Below are 8,511 nucleotides of genomic sequence, written 5' to 3' on the forward strand. Positions count from 1 at the left end.
GTGCCTGCACGAGCTGCACTGTGACTGTGCCTGCACTAGCTGCATTGTGGCTGTGTCTGCACTAGCTGCACTGTGTCTATGCCTGCACTAGTTGCACTGTGGCTGTGTCTGCACTAGCTGCATTGTGGCTGTGTCTGCACGAACTGCACTGTGGCTGTGGCTGTGCCTGCACGAGCTGCACTGTGGCTGTGCCTGCACGAGCTGCACTGTGGCTGTGTCTGCATTAGCTGCACTGTGGCTGTGCCTGCACGAGCTGCACTGTGGCTGTGCCTGCACTAGCTGCATTGTGACTGTGTCTGCACTAGCTGCACTGTGGCTGTGCCTGCAATAACTGCACTGTGGCTGTGCCTGCACGAGCTGCACTGTGGCTGTGTCTGCACTAGCTGCACTGTGGCTGTGTCTGCACTAGCTGCATTGTGACTGTGTCTGCACTAGCTGCACTGTGGCTGTGTCTGCACGAGCTGCACTGTGGCTGTGCCTGCAATAACTGCACTGTGGCTGTGCCTGCACGAGCTGCACTGTGGCTGTGTCTGCAATAACTGCACTGTGGCTGTGTCTGCACGAGCTGCACTGTGGCTGTGCCTGCAATAACTGCACTGTGGCTGTGCCTGCACTAGCTGCACTGTGGCTGTGCCTGCACGAGCTGCACTGTGGCTGTGCCTGCAATAACTGCACTGTGGCTGTGCCTGCACGAGCTGCACTGTGGCTGTGTCTGCAATAACTGCACTGTGGCTGTGCCTGCACTAGCTGCACTGTGGCTGTGTCTGCACGAGCTGCACTGTGGCTGTGCCTGCACGAGCTGCACTGTGGCTGTGTCTGCACGAGCTGCACTGTGGCTGTGCCTGCACGAGCTGCACTGTGGCTGTGTCTGCACGAGCTGCACTGTGGCTGTGCCTGCAATAACTGCACTGTGGCTGTGCCTGCACGAGCTGCACTGTGGCTGTGTCTGCAATAACTGCACTGTGGCTGTGTCTGCACTAGCTGCACTGTGGCTGTGCCTGCACGAGCTGCACTGTGGCTGTGTCTGCAATAACTGCACTGTGGCTGTGTCTGCACTAACTGCACTGTGGCTGTGTCTGCACGAGCTGCACTTTGGCTGTGTCTGCACTAGCTGCATTGTGGCTGTGTCTGCACGAGCTGCACTGTGGCTGTGCCTGCACTAGCTGCACTGTGGCTGTGCCTGCACTAGCTGCATTGTGACTGTGTCTGCACTAGCTGCATTGTGACTGTGCCTGCAATAACTGCACTGTGGCTGTGCCTGCAATAACTGCACTGTGGCTGTGCCTGCACGAGCTGCACTGTGGCTGTGTCTGCAATAACTGCACTGTGGCTGTGTCTGCACTAGCTGCACTGTGGCTGTGCCTGCACGAGCTGCACTGTGGCTGTGCCTGCACGAGCTGCACTGTGGCTGTGCCTGCACGAGCTGCACTGTAGCTGTGCCTGCACGAGCTGCACTGTGGCTGTGCCTGCACGAGCTGCACTGTGGCTGTGTCTGCACGAGCTGCACTGTGGCTGTGTCTGCACTAGCTGCACTGTGGCTGTGTCTGCACGAGCTGCACTGTGGCTGTGTCTGCACTAGCTGCACTGTGGCTGTGCCTGCACGAGCTGCACTGTGGCTGTGTCTGCAATAACTGCACTGTGGCTGTGTCTGCACTAGCTGCACTGTGGCTGTGCCTGCACGAGCTGCACTGTGGCTGTGCCTGCACGAGCTGCACTGTGGCAGTGCATGCACGAGCTGCACTGTGGCTGTGTCTGCACGAGCTGCACTGTGGCTGTGCCTGCACTAGCTGCACTGTGACTGTGCCTGCACGAGCTGCACTGTGGCTGTGTCTGCACGAGCTGCACTGTGGCTGTGCCTGCACGAGCTGCTCTGTGGCTGTGTCAGCACAAGCTGCACTGTGGCTGTGCCTGCACTAACTGCACTGTGGCTGTGTCTGCACGAGCTGCACTGTGGCTGTGCCTGCACGAGCTGCATTGTGGCTGTGTCTGCACTAGTTGCACCATGAGTGTGCCTGCACGAGTTGCACTGTGGCTGTGTCTGCACTAGCTGCACTGTGGCTGTGCCTGCACGAGCTGCACTGTGGCTGTGCCTGCACGAGCTGCACTGTAGCTGTGTCTGCACGAGCGATACTGTGGCTGTGCCTGCAATAACTGCACTGTGGCTATGCCTGCACGAGCTGCTCTGTGGCTGTGCCTGCACTAACTGCACTGTGGCTGTGTCTGCACGAGCTGCATTGTGGCTGTGTCTGCACTAGTTGCACCATGAGTATGCCTGCACTAACTGCACTGTGGCTGTGTCTGCACGAGCTGCACTTTGGCTGTGTCTGCACTAGCTGCATTGTGGCTGTGTCTGCACGAGCTGCACTGTCGCTGTGTCTGCACTAGCTGCACTGTGGCTGTGTCTGCACGAGCTGCATTGTGACTGTGCCTGCACGAGCTGCACTGTGGCTGTGCCTGCACTAGCTGCACTGTGGCTGTGCCTGCACTAACTGCACTGTGGCTGTGTCTGCACGAGCTGCATTGTGACTGTGCCTGCACGAGCTGCACTGTGGCTGTGCCTGCACTAACTGCACTGTGGCTGTGCCTGCACTAGCTGCACTGTGGCTGTGCCTGCACTAGCTGCACTGTGGCTGTGTCTGCACTAGCTGCACTGTGGCTGTGCCTGCACTAACTGCACTGTGGCTGTGTCTGCACGAGCTGCATTGTGACTGTGCCTGCACGAGCTGCACTGTGGCTGTGCCTGCACTAGCTGCACTGTGGCTGTGCCTGCACTAGCTGCACTGTGGCTGTGTCTGCACTAGCTGCACTGTGGCTGTGCCTGCACTAACTGCACTGTGGCTGTGTCTGCACGAGCTGCATTGTGACTGTGCCTGCACGAGCTGCACTGTGGCTGTGCCTGCACTAGCTGCACTGTGGCTGTGTCTGCACTAGCTGCACTGTGGCTGTGCCTGCACGAGCTGCACTGTGGCTGTGCCTGCACTAGTTGCACTGTGGCTGTGCCTGCACGAGCTGCACTGTGGCTGTGCCTGCACTAGTTGCACTGTGGCTGTGCCTGCACGAGCTGCACTGTGGCTGTGTCTGCACTAGTTGCACTGTGGCTGTGCCTGCACGAGCTGCACTGTGGCTGTGCCTGCACTAGTTGCACTGTGGCTGTGCCTGCACGAGCTGCACTTTGGCTGTGTCTGCACGAGCTGCACTTTGGCTGTGTCTGCACTAGCTGCATTGTTGCTGTGTCTGCACGAGCTGCACTGTGGCTGTGTCTGCACGAGCTGCACTGTGGCTGTGCCTGCACGAGCTGCACTTTGGCTGTGTCTGCACGAGCTGCACTGTGGCTGTGCCTGCACGAGCTGCACTGTTGCTGTGTCTGCACGAGCTGCACTGTGGCTGTGTCTGCACGAGCTGCACTGTGGCTGTGCCTGCACTAGCTGCACTGTGGCTGTGCCTGCACTAGCTGCATTGTGACTGTGTCTGCACTAGCTGCATTGTGACTGTGCCTGCACTAGCTGCACTGTGGCTGTGTCTGCACTAGCTGCACTGTGGCTGTGCCTGCACTAGCTGCACTGTGGCTGTGCCTGCACGAGCTGCACTGTGGCTGTGTCTGCACGAGCTGCACTGTGGCTGTGCCTGCACTAGCTGCACTGTGGCTGTGCCTGCACGAGCTGCACTGTGGCTGTGTCTGCACGAGCTGCACTGTGGCTGTGCCTGCACTAGCTGCACTGTGGCTGTGCCTGCACTAGCTGCACTGTGGCTGTGCCTGCACTAGCTGCACTGTGGCTGTGCCTGCACTAGCTGCACTGTGGCTGTGTCTGCACTAGCTGCACTGTGGCTGTGCCTGCACTAGCTGCACTGTGGCTGTGCCTGCACGAGCTGCACTGTGGCTGTGTCTGCACGAGCTGCACTGTGGCTGTGTCTGCACTAGCTGCACTGTGGCTGTGTCTGCACGAGCTGCACTGTGGCTGTGCCTGCAATAACTGCACTGTGGCTGTGCCTGCACGAGCTGCACTGTGGCTGTGTCTGCAATAACTGCACTGTGGCTGTGTCCGCACGAGCTGCACTGTGGCTGTGCCTGCACTAGCTGCACTGTGGCTGGGCCTGCATGAGCTGCACTGTGGCTGTGCCTGCACTAGCTGCACTGTGGCTGTGTCTGCACTAGCTGCACTGTGGCTATGCCTGCACGAGCTGCACTGTGGCTGTGCCTGCACTAGCTGCTCTGTGGCTGTGTCAGCACAAGCTGCACTGTGGCTGTGCCTGCACTAACTGCACTGTGGCTGTGTCTGCACGAGCTGCACTGTGGCTTTGCCTGCACGAGCTGCATTGTGGCTGTGTCTGCACTAGTTGCACCATGAGTGTGCCTGCACGAGTTGCACTGTGGCTGTGCCTGCACGAGTTGCACTGTGGCTGTGCCTGCACGAGTTGCACTGTGGCTGTGTCTGCACTAGCTGCATTGTGGCTGTGTCTGCACGAGCTGCACTTTGGCTGTGTCTGCACTAGCTGCATTGTGGCTGTGTCTGCACGAGCTGCACTGTCGCTGTGTCTGCACTAGCTGCATTGTGGCTGTGCCTGCACTAGCTGCACTGTGGCTGTGCCTGCACTAACTGCACTGTGGCTGTGTCTGCACGAGCTGCATTGTGACTGTGCCTGCACGAGCTGCACTGTGGCTGTGCCTGCACTAGCTGCACTGTGGCTGTGCCTGCACTAGTTGCACTGTGGCTGTGCCTGCACGAGCTGCACTTTGGCTGTGTCTGCACGAGCTGCACTTTGGCTGTGTCTGCACTAGCTGCATTGTGGCTGTGTCTGCACGAGCTGCACTGTGGCTGTGCCTGCACGAGCTGCACTGTTGCTGTGTCTGCACGAGCTGCACTGTGGCTGTGTCTGCACGAGCTGCACTGTGGCTGTGCCTGCACTAGCTGCACTGTGGCTGTGCCTGCACTAGCTGCATTGTGACTGTGTCTGCACTAGCTGCATTGTGACTGTGCCTGCACTAGCTGCACTGTGGCTGTGTCTGCACTAGCTGCACTGTGGCTGTGCCTGCACTAGCTGCACTGTGGCTGTGCCTGCACGAGCTGCACTGTGGCTGTGTCTGCACGAGCTGCACTGTGGCTGTGCCTGCACTAGCTGCACTGTGGCTGTGCCTGCACTAGCTGCGCTGTGGCTGTGCCTGCACGAGCTGCACTGTGGCTGTGTCTGCACGAGCTGCACTGTGGCTGTGCCTGCACTAGCTGCACTGTGGCTGTGCCTGCACTAGCTGCACTGTGGCTGTGCCTGCACTAGCTGCACTGTGGCTGTGCCTGCACTAGCTGCACTGTGGCTGTGTCTGCACTAGCTGCACTGTGGCTGTGCCTGCACGAGCTGCACTGTGGCTGTGTCTGCACGAGCTGCACTGTGGCTGTGTCTGCACTAGCTGCACTGTGGCTGTGTCTTCACGAGCTGCACTGTGGCTGTGCCTGCAATAACTGCACTGTGGCTGTGCCTGCACGAGCTGCACTGTGGCTGTGTCTGCAATAACTGCACTGTGGCTGTGTCTGCACGAGCTGCACTGTGGCTGTGCCTGCACTAGCTGCACTGTGGCTGTGCCTGCATGAGCTGCACTGTGGCTGTGCCTGCACTAGCTGCACTGTGGCTGTGTCTGCACTAGCTGCACTGTGGCTATGCCTGCACGAGCTGCACTGTGGCTGTGCCTGCACTAGCTGCTCTGTGGCTGTGTCAGCACAAGCTGCACTGTGGCTGTGCCTGCACTAACTGCACTGTGGCTGTGTCTGCACGAGCTGCACTGTGGCTGTGCCTGCACGAGCTGCATTGTGGCTGTGTCTGCACTAGTTGCACCATGAGTGTGCCTGCACGAGTTGCACTGTGGCTGTGCCTGCACGAGTTGCACTGTGGCTGTGCCTGCACGAGTTGCACTGTGGCTGTGTCTGCACTAGCTGCATTGTGGCTGTGTCTGCACGAGCTGCACTTTGGCTGTGTCTGCACTAGCTGCATTGTGGCTGTGTCTGCACGAGCTGCACTGTCGCTGTGTCTGCACTAGCTGCATTGTGGCTGTGTCTGCACTAGCTGCACTGTGGCTGTGCCTGCACTAACTGCACTGTGGCTGTGTCTGCACGAGCTGCATTGTGACTGTGCCTGCACGAGCTGCACTGTGGCTGTGCCTGCACTAGCTGCACTGTGGCTGTGCCTGCACTAGCTGCACTGTGGCTGTGTCTGCACGAGCTGCACTGTGGCTGTGTCTGCACGAGCTGCACTGTCGCTGTGCCTGCACTAGCTGCACTGTGGCTGTGTCTGCACGAGCTGCACTGTGGCTGTGCCTGCACTAGCTGCACTGTGGCTGTGTCTGCACGAGCTGCACTGTGGCTGTGCCTGCACTAGTTGCACTGTGGCTGTGCCTGCACGAGCTGCACTTTGGCTGTGTCTGCACGAGCTGCATTGTGGCTGTGTCTGCACGAGCTGCACTGTCGCTGTGCCTGCACTAGCTGCACTGTGGCTGTGTCTGCACGAGCTGCACTGTGGCTGTGTCTGCACGATCTGCACTGTGGCTGTGTCTGCACGAACTGCACTGTGGCTGTGTCTGCACTAGCTGCACTGTGGCTGTGTCTGCACGAACTGCACTGTGGCTGTGTCTGCACGAACTGCACTGTGGCTGTGTCTGCACGAGCTGCACTGTGGCTGTGCCTGCACTAACTGCACTGTCGCTGTGTCTGCACTAGCTGCACTGTGGCTGTGTCTGCACGAACTGCACTGTCGCTGTGTCTGCACTAGCTGCACTGTGGCTGTGTCTGCACGATCTGCACTGTGGCTGTGTCTGCACGAGCTGCACTGTGGCTGTGTCTGCACGAGCTGCACTGTGGCTGTGCCTGCACTAACTGCACTGTGGCTGTGTCTGCACGAGCTGCACTGTGGCTGTGTCTGCACGAGCTGCTCTGTGGCTGTGTCTGCACTAGTTGCACTGTGGCTGTGCCTGCACTAACTGCACTGTGGCTGTGTCTGCACTAGTTGCACTGTGGCTGTGCCTGCACGAGTTGCACTGTGGCTGTGCCTGCACGAGTTGCACTGTGGCTGTGTCTGCACGAGTTGCACTGTGGCTGTGCCTGCACGAGTTGCACTGTGGCTGTGTCTGCACTAGCTGCATTGTGGCTGTGCCTGCACGAGTTGCACTGTGGCTGTGTCTGCACTAGCTGCACTGTGGCTGTGTCTGCACGAGCTGCACTTTGGCTGTGTCTGCACTAGCTGCATTGTGGCTGTGTCTGCACTAGCTGCACTGTGGCTGTGTCTGCACTAGCTGCATTGTGACTGTGTCTGCACGAGCTGCACTGTGACTGTGTCTGCACTAGTTGCACTGTGGCTGTGTCTGCACTAGCTGCACTGTGGCTGTGCCTGCACGAGCTGCACTGTGGCTGTGTATGCACGAGCTGCACTGTGGCTGTGTCTGCACGAGCTGCACTGTGACTGTGTCTGCACTAGCTGCACTGTGGCTGTGCCTGCACGAGCTGCACTGTGGCTGTGGCTGTGCCTGCACTAGCTGCATTGTGGCTGTGCCTGCACGAGCTGCACTGTGGCTGTGGCTGTGCCTGCACTAGCTGCACTGTGGCTGTGTCTGCACCAGCTGCATTGTGACTGTGTCTGCACTAGCTGCACTGTGGCTGTGCCTGCACGAGCTGCACTGTGGCTGTGGCTGTGCCTGCACTAGCTGCATTGTGGCTGTGCCTGCACGAGCTGCACTGTGGCTGTGCCTGCACGAGCTGCACTGTGGCTGTGCCTGCACGAGCTGCACTGTGACTGTGCCTGCACGAGCTGCACTGTGGCTGTGTCTGCACGAGTTGCACTGTGGCTGTGCCTGCACGAGTTGCACTGTGGCTGTGTCTGCACTAGCTGCATTGTGGCTGTGCCTGCACGAGTTGCACTGTGGCTGTGTCTGCACTAGCTGCACTGTGGCTGTGTCTGCACGAGCTGCACTTTGGCTGTGTCTGCACTAGCTGCATTGTGGCTGTGTCTGCACTAGCTGCACTGTGGCTGTGTCTGCACTAGCTGCATTGTGACTGTGTCTGCACGAGCTGCACTGTGACTGTGTCTGCACTAGTTGCACTGTGGCTGTGTCTGCACTAGCTGCACTGTGGCTGTGCCTGCACGAGCTGCACTGTGGCTGTGTATGCACGAGCTGCACTGTGGCTGTGTCTGCACGAGCTGCACTGTGACTGTGTCTGCACTAGCTGCACTGTGGCTGTGCCTGCACGAGCTGCACTGTGGCTGTGGCTGTGCCTGCACTAGCTGCATTGTGGCTGTGCCTGCACGAGCTGCACTGTGGCTGTGGCTGTGCCTGCACTAGCTGCACTGTGGCTGTGTCTGCACCAGCTGCATTGTGACTGTGTCTGCACTAGCTGCACTGTGGCTGTGCCTGCACGAGCTGCACTGTGGCTGTGGCTGTGCCTGCACTAGCTGCATTGTGGCTGTGCCTGCACGAGCTGCACTGTGGCTGTGGCTGTGCCTGCACTAGCTGCACTGTGACTGTGTATGCACGAG

This window comes from Chiloscyllium plagiosum, unplaced genomic scaffold (genome assembly GCF_037043375.1).
Source record: "Chiloscyllium plagiosum isolate Xiang-an unplaced genomic scaffold, Cpla_swu_hap1 HiC_scaffold_14, whole genome shotgun sequence".
Classification (NCBI taxonomy): domain Eukaryota; kingdom Metazoa; phylum Chordata; class Chondrichthyes; order Orectolobiformes; family Hemiscylliidae; genus Chiloscyllium; species Chiloscyllium plagiosum.